At 35.5% G+C, this 13489-nt stretch overlaps 1 protein-coding gene across 2 annotated transcripts in view; it reads left to right on the forward strand.

Annotated features, from left to right (window-relative positions):
* Window positions 1–13489, forward strand: part of KIF13B (kinesin family member 13B) — a 170497-nt gene that overhangs the window by 18082 nt on the left and 138926 nt on the right. The gene's annotated exons all lie outside the window — the stretch shown is intronic.

Consider the following 13489-nt stretch of genomic DNA (forward strand, 5'->3'; position numbering starts at 1 on the left):
GTACTTATTGAAACAATGTTGTATGTGGAAATAGACACTCCATAAATGTTCTTTGGAGTTGAGTTGAAAAGAACACTGGATTTAAGATTCAGAAAATCTGAAATCAAATCCTTACCTATGTTATTGCAGCTACTTATATTTAACTTTTTAAAGCCTCATCTGTGTGATGCCTACCTTACCTGTTTTCTAAAGATCAAACTGGTGATTGTTAAAGTGCTTTGTAGAGTGTTCTGTAAATGTTCAGTTTTATTGTTATTGATGTGTTATTTCTTCAGCATCTCTAGCATAAGGTACTATTAGACATGCTGTTATCAGGGTGTGAAGGGTATAGATGTGTCTGTCAAAAATGATGCTGGGAGGTTGGGCCTGCTGATTGAATGACCAATTGTCCTAAGTATTCATTGAAATCAGTAATTTTTAGAGGCTGTTTATTGCTCTCAGACTTTCCAATCTGGAGACTTTTGCTTTCTTTGGAAATGGGGGCACTCCAATTTGGAAATTGGAGGCAATATCCTATGGTAGAAAGAGTCTGGGCTTTATATAGAGACTGACTTGGATTCAAATCCTGGCTTTGCCACTTGCTAGCATGGTTACCTACCTGTGTTCCTTACTTACAAAGTGTTTTCGTTTTCTATTGCTGCATAACCAATTATCTCAAAAGTCTAGTGGCCTAAGACAGCCATCATCATTCATTATGTCATGGTTTGTGTGGGTCAGGAATTCAGAGAAGGCACAGTGGGGAGGGCTTGTCACTGTCCCACACTGTCTGGGGCCTAGCTGGAGGACTTGAAGTCTGGGGACAGGAGTCACCCGGACAAGGCTCGCTCATGCAGGTCTGGTAGTTGATGCGGCCTGTTGGCTGGACGCATTGCTGGGCCAGTGGGCAGAACACCTACTGACAGTCTGGTGCCAGGTTCCAAGGGGCAGGCAAAGCATCCTGAGAGCGAGAAAGCTGGGTGGATGCAGTATTGTCTTCTGTGTTTTAACCGCGGGAGTCACGTAGCCTCACGTATGTCACATTTTCTTACTCAAGGCTGGTATAAAATTCTACGCGGTTTTAAGAAGAGGACATGTAGACTCATCTCTCAGTGGAGGGACGTCATTGTCACATTAGCAAAAACAGCTGGGGTTTGGATATGTGTTGCTGTGGCTGTCTTTGGAAAACAGTCTGCCACAAGTGTATCATACTAGCTCCCTGATAAGGTAGTGATGAGGATAAAATGAGTACATAGAAGCTAAAAAATAACTTTTCTTTCCTTTTGAGATCTTTAAACGTCAGGCATTTGTGAAAGAATTAAAAAACATTTTTTGGTTCCATAGAATATCTTGGATGGCTCTTCTTTTTCCATATGCTAAAAATACAAATTGAGTATTACTTAGTGCTATAGAGTACAGTTTGATAAAAAACTTAAAAATGACAACTTCCAATAATGTTGGTAGGTAAGTGGTTTTGGTAAAATAAAGTTAAGAAGCACAGCTGTTTTAAAAAACAGCTTTTTATTGAAGTATGTAATGTCCATCCAGAAAAGTGTATATAGCTTCATGAATTTTCATAAGTTGAACACACTCCTGTAACTGGCACCCAGATAAAAAAACAAGGACATTGGTAGTATGACAAAAGACTACCTCATGAGAAGTGGTTTTTCTTTTAATGTAATATCAAGATGAAAAAGAAAACAAATTTTGGAATGTAGCAGTTCAGTGGTATATGTTCACTTCATTAAATTTGAGGGGAAAAAAGGTAGGAAAGAACAAATTAAAAGCTGTTTTACATGACATGAGGTTAATTACAGTTTAGCTTATAGAAGGACTAATCCATAAAATAAGTTATGGTTTTACAGGAGCTGTACTTGTAACTAGAGAGCCAGAGATTTGAAATTACCATGTTAAGTTATCTGAGTCTGTTTGAATTAGTCGTCAGAAAGGCTCAACTTAATATTTTTCCTTTAAAAGCCACAATATCCGTGCTTTTAGAAAGTATCCAATTTCATTAACCTAAAACTGTGACTAATTTTATATGTCAGTATATACTTTAGAAGTGAGCATAAATATATTTAAACAATGGTTTATATATTTTCTAATTAATTTTAACTTCTGAGAATTTAATGATTTGATGTTTATGTTTATTAAAATTAATAGAAACCATGGTTAAATGAATAGGTAAACTATTTCCAGTTTAATGTCTTAATCATGGGGACTTGGGAAACATTTTTGCTGTTGTTATATATGGAATTTTGAAAATAAGATGCTTAAAACTCAGAAAATTGATAGTACAAGGCTAACAAGATTAAAAAATGCTGACTTTGGAGCCAGACGTTCTGGATTGAATCCCAGTTGCACCATTTAACATGTGTGATATGGGAAAAGTTATTAAATTGTCCTCAGCCTCAGTTTATTCATCTGTAAAGTAGAGATTATAATAGTAGTTGTCTGTAGGTTGTTATGAGGATTAAATGAGTTAAAATATATAAAATGGCAGTGCCTGTTTATTTACAATATACCTTATATAAATGTTGAGTACTGCTGTTATTGTTATTATTATGGCCTGTTTTTAACTTCTAGTCCTTGGTATGTTTACTGAGTTAGAATATAACTCCATAAAGGAAATAAATTTTTTTTTCAACCAAAATGTATTCAACTCATTACTTGAGTATATATGCCTATCAAGAAGTTACCTTGTTCTATACAAATTTCGGCTTTGCCGAGTCAGAAACTTTCTCTTATCTAGTTTGCTCAAAGTTGATGGGACTCCTGGGAACCAACACGCCATCTGTTAGAGAGATAGGACCCCTGATTTCATGTTTACAGCGAATAAAATATTAATCCCTGCAATCTGGGCTTCTCTGCTTAGTATCAACTAACTTGGGAAACCAGGTCAAAACATTGCTTGTGAACATGGGTAAGAACAAAGGAACGTTTTATCAAATGTGGAAAAGATTAAGGACGAACTCTTTCTATTCTGCAACACTCTACTTGAACACTAGTGACTGAAATACACCAGATCAGTCTTTTTCTTATATGTATAGTACTGGATACACACACTGGTAGATTTGATTTGTTTATTTTCTCATGTACAGCTACACTACTTATACTAATACAATTAAATGTCTTTTTGGAATTACCTTTTACCCTGAATCAGTTTAGTTTTCTAGGTTGGTCCTTGGGGTTTTCCAAATCTTCACTGGCCACATACTGACAAATCATCTTTTAGTGCTAATAGATGACTAAGTCGTTACCTGTTCTTAGTAAATTTTTATAAGTGTAATTCTCAGTATGGGGTTCTTAGCATTTCGGGGTACTTTAAGTCCCTTTTGTAACTAGTTAGGATAGTACTATGATGTAGGACAGTCCCCTTTAAATAATGAAATACATTTTAAGCCTTATTTTGTTTGAATTATACCTTAAGACTTAGTAAAATTTTATCGTGTAATAAAATGTTAATGCTAGTTAGCTTGTCACCATGATAAGGCAAAATAGTTTCTTAGGCTAAGTTTTATCTTCTGCTTTTTTCCTCATTCCCTCCTCTACCCACCAAACAGGCCTTTCCTGCTAACTCAGGTTAAAAGGTTGATTGAGATACTTAAATTTTTTTTTTTTTTTTTTTTTTTTTTAAGGGAGTAAGGTGTGACTTCCCATAGAGGGGCAGCCTCCACGTTATGAAACAGTTTTGTTGTAAAAGTTATGTATAGGTGAGTTTAGAAATGGGAATGCATTTTCCCATAGGAACCAATAGTCATTTCTAGTAAAAATGCTGTTCTATTAAAAAAAAGTGACTCGTTTGGCCCACATCTCGTATAATCACACTTTTTATATTTTGGTATGCCGCAGAAGTACTTCATAGCTGCTTCTCATTTCATCACATGTAACATTAAAAAGATGTGTATTCAAGAGTTGAGATGGAATAAGATTAATAATTTGTATTTCTTATTGAGAACATTTTGAAGTGGAAAGGATTTTATTTTTATGGTGTGGGTAGGTGGTGATAAAGAATTCAGTGACTGCCAGTAACTGGTATACTTTGTTGTCACTGTGCCAAAGGTGTCAGCAGTTTTACCCACCATCATTTTTGCACGTATCAACACAGTGAAAAATATCAACTGTGCAAATATCAACACAGTGAAAAAGGCAAATGTCTCAGTATTATGAAAATAGTTTTGACCTAAAAACCCATTGAAAAGCTCAGGGGGGACTCCCTGGAGTTCTCAGACCACAATGTGAGAACCAAATTTAGGGATTAATCTAATTCACAAGCTCTAGGAAATGAATGGTGTCTTTGGTTTGTTTATTTTTAAACTACTTTATTGAAATATAATGCACATACCATATAATTCACCTCTTTAAAGTGAACAATTAAATTGTTTTTAATGTTGACCACAACAAAGAAAATACCTGTTGAGAAGGACTCCTGGTGGCTAACTGGGCTCAAATTAAAAAAACAAAAATGAAAAAACAAGGCCCAGCAGCCATTGCTGAACAGGGCTTTTCATGCAAGCTGAGCTTCAGGGAGAAGCCTGCACTTAACTGCCTGGATGCCTGCATCTGTTCCTGGTGTTCCTGCTGTCTGAGCCAACCCTTATAAAGGAGTTCTTAGAATTGTATTTCAACCAATAGGACTGGGACTTTCCCTGTCCAATTGGAGCTTTGCGGCTATATCCTCATTAGCATCTTCATCGACCAATCAGAGCAGCTCCATTATAACTATTCAGGACAGTGCTTTTTGGACCAATCAAACTCTGAAGATTTAGAGACCTCATGTGCATGAGAACAGACCAGACAGTATGCAGGGGAAGAGACTTTTCTCTGTGTAACTCAGCTCCCCTCTGGCTTGGGCAGTGCACTATCCCTGTCCATGTTGCCTTTCTCTGGCTGGAGCTGAAACACTGAAGATGTCTAAGTGGACTGGACTGGACTGGAGCTGTCCTTGGCACACTGGAGCAGAGCAGAGCTGTCTAGCCAGAGAGCAACTGAGGGCTGCCTTACCCTGAGGGCTGCTTCACAGCTGTGCTGTTTCGTTATTGAGCTGTTTGTGCTGAATCTCCTTCAGCGTACCCTAAACTGGGGATTCCTGTTGGTGTTGAATCAGTGGTACCAGTGACCATTGATTGACATTGTGTATTTACCAGTTGTGCAACCAACACCATTATCTAATTTTATGACATTTAAATCACCCTGTTCATCTACTTGCTGTCTCTATAGACTTGAGATTTGTCAATTCTGGTCATTTCATATATATGAAATCATATATTACATGGTCTTCTGTGATTGGCTTTTACTTAGGATAATTTTTTTTTTGAGGTTTATGCATGTTGGAGCATTTATCAGTATATCCATTTTTTTCTGGTAGAATAATATTTCATAGTGTTCTGTTTTGTTTATCCATTCTTCAGTTGATTGGATATGGATTATTTCCTCTTTTTGGCCATTAGTGAATAATGCTGCTGTGAATGTTTGTGTAAAAGTCTTTGTGTGGACATATATTTTCATTTCTTTTAGGTACACATCTAGGAATGGAATTGCTGGGTCATATGTTAACTGTATGCTTTACATTTTGAAGAACTGCCAGACTGTTTTCCAAAGCAGCATTACCATCTTACATTCCCACCATAAATGTGTGAGGATTCCAATTACTTTGGCTTTTAAAGAACTCTCATTTACTGTAATCTGGCTGATTGAAGAGTGCATATCCCTGCCCGAAGACATTCAAATTACAACTGAAAAGCAAAACAAAACATTGTGCTGTCCAAACAAAACAGGTCTTGGCCAGATTCAGCCCTAGGCTACTGTTTGGAACCCCAGGTTCTAGTATACTTTTCTATGAGTAGTACTTCTTGTAAGGTTTAAAAACAATTGAGCAAAAAATTTAAAATACAGTATACAAAAAGGTTTAAAGAATGAAACACTTTCATGTACCTATCACTCAGTTTAACAAATCATTGCCAATACAATTTAAGCCTTCTCTGAACTGCCTCTCAATTTTAACCCCTATCCTCTCCACCACAGTGAACCATTTCCCTGAATTTGTTTTTTTGTCTTTCTCTTGTATTTCTTTACATTTTTCACTATGTATATTTGTAAAATTGTTTGCACAATATTATGTGTACATGAATCCTTTTTTCTAGTAAAAAGTCAGATTAGATATGTGACTTAAAAGAGATTGACTACTCATAAAGTATAATGCCTGATTTTTAAAGGCAAAAAGAATTTTGCTAAAAGTAGCCAAAAATAATATCACAGTTGTCTTGGGGAGAAAAGGTAAAAGTTGGTATTTTATCAAATACCCTGTTTATCAGGTATCCTTTTTTCCTCTTAAAACAAAACAAAACAGAACAAAACAAAACACAAGCTTTTCTCCCTCATCTATTATTTGCAGTGAATTTCAAGCAAGAGTGGCAGTGAAAACTGTTTCAATGTACTTCCAAATCTTTGAAGGACTGGATCAGTGAGCCTGTTAGAGGTGACCACGCTGAACTGAAGCCTGAAAGGGAAAGAAATCCTCGGTGTAAATTGCACTTTTCAATCCCTTGGTCAGTTAATCCACTTTCTTCTTTAGCTTTCTGTTTTCTGTCGTGTGTGTGTGTGTGTGTGTGTGTGTGTGTTACACTACAAGAGTTAATACATAAACTTGGAATTTCTCTTATAACTTTCCTTATTACTCTATCCTACCAAGTGTAAGCATTTAAGACCAGAATTTTCAGAAGTAGAAAACATTTGGAGAGTTAGACTTCAAGCTCTTAATGAACCTGAACACTGATTTCTGTAGTGTTTTGTGAAATGGCCTATTGTTTAGTACGTATTGGAGAATTTCTCAAACATGGACAGAATAAGCCATAGACAGCAGAGATTTTCTTGTTTTATAGTAATATGATTCTTCCCCCTAACTTTTCCATTTGGTCATGTTTAACCTAGTGATGAATTGATAACGTAAAGGTTGTAACTACTAGTCTAGTCAGAAGAATGTCTGAGGTGTTGATCTCAACCAGCAGTAGTCAGTAAAGTCACTAAAAATCTTTTTATTTCTTCTGGTTGTTTACTAGACAACAGTTTAGTCAAGATCATTAGGTAATTAATGAAATGCCTAATATGACCAAAGCACACCCAATCCTTCTTTGGAGGTTCAGAGTACCCAGATTTTGGTAAAGGAATGAATATATACAGAAATATATGCAGAATTAAGTGAGGTTGACCCATGCATATACATTTCTCTTGCAAAGGGACTGAGAAATGCTACCAAGGGGAGGGCTGTATGCCAATAATTGTTTTGAAATACATGAAATCTTTTTCAGACTAATTTCTTGTTAGTGGAAGGCATCATTAGGTCATATTAGATAATGACATTTAAAATTTCTTTACTGCTATGTGGATGCTAATTTAAGTAAAGATTTTAATTGAAGGAAGTCATGCAAAATGTAATTATGGTATGTACAATAGACCTGTTTGTTTCTTTGCTGTGAAATGATTCGAGTGAGGCTAATAATTTTGCCCAAATAGAATTTACTCCTCTGGAGAATAGTATGTGGTATGTTTTAATTTCATAAAGAGGCCCTTACTAGGGGAGCCTGTCCACCCTGATTATGTCAGAGTAAAGTGGGGAGAGCATTGGTCTATGTACTGAGAAATTTTAGATGATTCCTCTTTTAAAAAAACACTATGACCTCTGGGTGTACAAGTCATTTACTACTTTTGAATGTTGTTGTGTAAATGAATTGGGAGACTCTTAAAAGACAAAAAGGTAATAAAATATATATGGTTGAATTCATGTCATTGCATACTTAGTAGTAGCAGGTAATCAAATAGCAATAAATACAGATTTTTTTGAAGTTTTACCAGCAAAGATTAGTAAATTGCTTATATGAACTGTTTGATAGCTGATTAATAAACCTGTCTGAACAAAAAGTAGACTTATAGTAGAGTTTATGATATTTTAGCATTATCATTGGATATATAAAGATCTCGTTCATGCTTTTATTGCTTTTTTTTGGTACAGCAATAAGAAGGAATAAACTTTTTTTTAATACAAGAAAAAAATCTCTATCATTGTGCCTGAAATACAATTTAAATACTAACATCTGATATAATGAAGACTCAGGGTTATGTGTATATGGTCAATTACTATTAATAGATTAAGTAAGTTAACCTAATAGGAATTAAATGTTTTGAATTTCCCCAGAATCCTGGATTTAGCATAAAATTATCATAGTATATGATATAAATATCTAGTTATGAATAAAGTTCAGGTAAAACTGCCAAGTCCCATTACTGAGGTTTAAAAAATTTGCCTTTGTTTGTTTGACAAATTTTTTTTAAGGGTTCTTTGACTCAATCACTAGTATAGCAGTTGTTGCTAATATAAACCGATATTGTCTAAGAATGTAGACTTCTGTTTTAAAGATGGAGAGAGCAGTACTACATGAGGAAATGGGACATGAGAAACCAATCCAACCCGAAAAATACCTTAAGAACGGTTATGATCAATTTATCAGTTGAACATTAACACTGCCAAGTGTTAGGCTAAGAGTTAGGATAATCTTTATTAATCCTTAGTTCCATTAAGTTGTGATTAAATTATATTTAGCACATAGGGTCTGTAAACTTACTATTAAAACAAAGAACAAAGCAAACAGAATACTGAAAAGTAGAAAGAGAAGTTGATTTATTCCCTTGTGGATGTAAGGTTAGATTTTTGCAGGCTCACACTTGAAAAGATTCTGCTGTTTAATTTTGAGCATTCTGCATTTTCTTAGGAGAGTGATATTTAGCTAAAATGAAAAATAATTTCCTTGAGCCCTTTAAAATCTTCCTTAGAGTTTAAGAAGTTTGTTACTCATTGATACAGAGAACAAACTGATGGTTGCCTGATGGGAGCGAGGATTAGAGAGATGGGCCAAAAGGTGAGAGAGATTAAGAAGTACAAATTGCCAGTTATAATAAAATCAGTCACAGGGATGTAAAGTACAGTGTAGGAAATACAGTCAATAATATTGTAATAACTGTGGTGCCAGATGAGTACTAGGTTTATCGGGGTGATCACTTTATAAGGTATGTAAATGTCTAATCAGTATGCTGTACACCTGAAACTAATGTAATATTGTATGTCAACTGTCGTTGAAAAATAAATTTTAAAAAAGTTTACTTTGTTAAAGAATTACCTTGTATGATGGTGGATTTCACATTTGCTTCACGTTTATCAAACCAAATTTACATATACTTAAATAACATTTCTATATAGAATGGGTAATAATTAAGAGTAATAATAAATCCTTATCTTCGTGTTTTGACCCTTAGATGAAACAAGTCAATAATACTTTGTTCTACTTTTAGGAAAACTGAAATAGAATTTATGTAAAGTTCATCAAGTATGTAAAAGTTGGATTTGCCATTTAATTTAAAAAACCTTTTGTTGTGGAGAATTTAAAAGATACGCCGAAGTAGACAGAATAGTGTAATGAACTCCTATGTGCTTGTCACTCAGCCTCCAAAACCATTAACCCAGGGCTAATCGTGTCCTATCCACATCTGCAATTCTTTTCCTCATATTATTTTGAAGTAAACCCCATTTTAATATTTTAATATATATTTTATTAGTTTTAATATAATCACAGTACCATTATTACACCTAAAATATTGACAGTAGTTATGTAATCACATTAAATTTTCAGTCAGTGTTCACGTGTCCAGTTGTTTTGTTAAGTTTTTTCCCCTGAAGTTTGTTTTCAATAACATCCAAATATGGCCGACATATTGTGATTGGATAATATGTCTTTTGATTTGTTGGTTTCTTGGTTGTTAAAGAAACCGGATCATTTGTTCTGTAGATGGATTAATTAGTGAATTTTTACAGAGGATAAGTTATCCTTATTTAGTCAGATGCCAAATCTTGCTGATTTTTCTTGTGAATGTTTTTATCCTGACATTCCTTTCCATTCTCTCTGACATTACCCTAGTTAGGACCATAAGTGTTTAGATTACAACACAGACTTCTAAGTGGTTTCTGGAACTCACTAATACCAGACTGATCTTCCTTCAAGCTTGCTTCTATTGCCTATAATCTGCCTTTTGAATTCAGAGCATGTATTATTTCTACTAATTAAGGAATGTCACTGCCTGGGTAACATCTTTTGTATGTTTGTCTCACCCTGTTTTCTAGTGCTGGTACTGTTTAGCTTTTTCCTATGTGTTTGGAGCCCCACTCCCCTTTTATAGACTGGCTGCTTGAAAGCCCAGACCAGTTTTTATTTGTGTCTCTTACAGTGCTTTGCAAGTGGCAGGTGTTCAGTAAATGTCTGTTGTTTGATTACAGCTGTTCTAGAAAGCCCCCTGTTCTGATACTATCCCCAATGAGTAGTTGGATGGGAGTGAGATTTGTGTCTGGGGGTTGGATTTTATGAAGAGTATTTCTCAAGGCAGCGGGAGAGCCTTACGAGCCATCTCCATCCACTCCACCGTGTACAGTACAGTTTGCTGGTAATAGATTTCTTGTCCACCAGAGCAGTCTCTTGTCTACTCATGTAGCACCACAGGTTTTGTTTTGCTCTTGTCGTTTTTACAACCTTTTGTTTCAGTGTTGCTTTCATTGATTATATTTTAAGTTTGCTCTTTCCTAGTGATCTAATAATAGATCATGCTGTAGGATAAACTTCCTTCGGAGGAATTTCCTAAAGACTAGATAATTCTGTTTGTAATACATAGAAAAGATGTTGCAAATTGGGGTAGGCTACATTTACCCACATATGTGTTGTGTTTGGATTGCAGTTTCAATATTTAGCAATCAGGTTTCATATAAAAATTCAGATTTGTAGTTTTTCTTGAACAACCTGAAAATCTGGCAATACTGGGCTTGCAGCCTCCTTTGATAAGGTCATAAGCTCTTATTTGTGTGATTTGCCCGACCTCTGTGGACCTTTCCATTTACAACCCTGGGGGTAGATTCTTCCTGGCTGCAGTCTCAAAACATACCCTTTCCTGACCTTGGGCCTGGGTTTGGGGGCTCACATTACTTTTCGAGACCATCAATCTCTGCACTCTGAATATGCTGTATTCTCAAATCTTCTTTAGTATACTAGGTTTAGCCATGTGAATTCCATAAAGGTTGACATGACTTTTATTGATAAATTATCACGTGTTCAACTTAATACATTATATTAATTTGCAAAAATATAAAACAATGCCATTCTTTTATTAAATATATAAATATTTATACTTATATATTTTTGTTTTGGAGAATAGTGTTATTTTTCTTAAAAACATTATTTATGTTAATGTAACAAGTCTTGCTATTTTTAAATGAATTAATAAAATGTTAAAAAAGTTTCTCAGCTTTAATTTCTAATTCAAAAAAAAATTTCCATAGGCCATAACCCACATTTAAAAAACAAAGCCCTTTTGGGTCTTCAATAATATATAAGAGTGTAAAAGAGTCCTGATACCAAAGAGTTTGAAAATGTCTAATCTTAAAAGATAATGTGTTAGCCCAGGTTCATTAAAATTGTCTGAGGCACTCATCAAAATTTTAGAACATAATCATTTTCACCTTGTAAGCCACATCATATAAATGGGTAAATCATCTCTAGGTCCCTGCAAAAGTATATTTAATATGTGGTATTTCTGAAATGTGTAGCATTATTCAACTTAGATGTTTTGAACAAATAATTCTGTGAATTCAGAGCTCCCATTTAGAATGCCAGGAAATTTAATTTTTTATCTTTTGGGGTAGGGGGTCATGGATTTCCTGGTTTTAAGTCTTTCTGATTGTTCCCTTGCTCTTGGTCAGGAGAGTTTGTTGGGTAAACAGTGGGAAGAGGATTTGAAGAACTGAGATGGAATTTTGGTGTGATTTCAGATTTGTTTTTTGGGGGAGGGAGGGCCTTACAAAGGGGATATGCAGTTGTAGAGAAGAAAACGGGGGTTTCTTGGAGACTTACAGGGGGTGAAATAATCTTACCTCCTTCCCTGTGAGAGGTGGACAATCTGGAAGAGAAGGTGCAATGCCGTGGTTTCCTGAAGTTGCTCCTCCCTCTTCTTTTCCATTCACCCACCAGCTGCCTGTTGCTTGTTCCCAGCAGAGGAGCACAGGGGAAATCTTTTTTCCTTCTGCTCTCCACTTTGGCTTACCCAGTATAGAGCCCTCACCTTATATCAGTGGAGTCATAGAACAGTTAAAGGGAGAAGAGGAATTCTTTTGCTTTTGCTGTGGTGAAATAGAAAGGGAGGTAGACAGGATGGAGAGAACTTCCCAACAGTTGTAACTAGGGCAGGGGAATGCCTGGACCAGTTCAGTTGGGCAGCTGTCCAAGTAGGACAGTACCTATAGTCAGGACACACACATCTTTTGATTCTCTGGTTGCAAATACCTGTCTTGTGTCTCCAACTATTTTTTAGATCTCTGTGGGTTAGGAATTGAATCCTCTCGAATTAATATTCTTATAAGAATATTAAGGATCCCAAAGGATTTATAGGGACAGAGTATCTATCTGTTAGTATCTAGCATAGGGTTAGGCACCAAGGCTCTCAAGCAAAACTTGCAATTGAAAACCATCATGTAAATTGTCCTGTTAACCTAAGAAGAGGGTGGAAAGTCCTTAGCACACATCTCATAAAATTTCCTTCATGGTGTTGAACTGGGACAGGCTCTACAAGTCTTGCGGGAGTGTATGTGGAGAAGATAAAATTAGGGGTTATTTAACTATAGCGCTGATTATTGAAGGGTCTTTGGCCACCAGTCCCCAGTGCTCGAGGAGGGCGAGTCCCGGTGGCTCTCTTGGTCTCCGCTCTACCTTTCAAGAAGGAGTTCCTCTGGGCATCAGATTCCCAGGATGGGTAGGTCTGTTCTTCAGAGTGGGTTATGTGACGTTTCTGTGGCTGTCAGGATATTAAAGAGGACAGAAAAGGCGGGAAAGTATATACCAAAATTGATCTAAAAAAGCAAATCGTTGACAAATCAAAATTCTATTGCCAACGAGATGGAATTATTTGATTATAAATTTGTGTGTCAAAAATTTACAGAATTTAACGAAAATTTAAAAATATTCAGATGTCAGCAGAATGTAGTCCCTGTGAAGGAGTAAAGGATGGCAAGACTAATTTTTACTTCGAAGAACAGTAATTCAAATTTCAGTGTATCTGTTAGTTCTTATGTAGCTGGAAAGTTACAGATTCTTTGGAAGTTGAATTTGTCATGTATAAGCTGTTTTGATTGGAGTTCTTTATTTTGCAAACTGGGATTTTCACATCATTTTATGCAATAATTCATGTGTATGTAATTCTCCATTAAGGCAAACCTTTTCCTTTTTATTTTTTATTATAAATATTCACAAAATTATCAAGTTTTAAAACAATAAATTTTATCCTATGAAATGAAAACCATCATATGATTCTGTGCATAGTAACTGTTGTTCTTATAATTGTACTTTATTATTTTGTTTGATTTACATATTCCTCTGCGTAGAAAATTGGGTGAGTTGATGTTTTGGTCATATGTAACGAGTAAACTTCC

The sequence above is a fragment of the Rhinolophus sinicus genome, linkage group LG07, assembly GCF_036562045.2.
Source record: "Rhinolophus sinicus isolate RSC01 linkage group LG07, ASM3656204v1, whole genome shotgun sequence".
In the NCBI taxonomy this organism is placed as follows: Eukaryota; Metazoa; Chordata; class Mammalia; order Chiroptera; family Rhinolophidae; genus Rhinolophus; species Rhinolophus sinicus.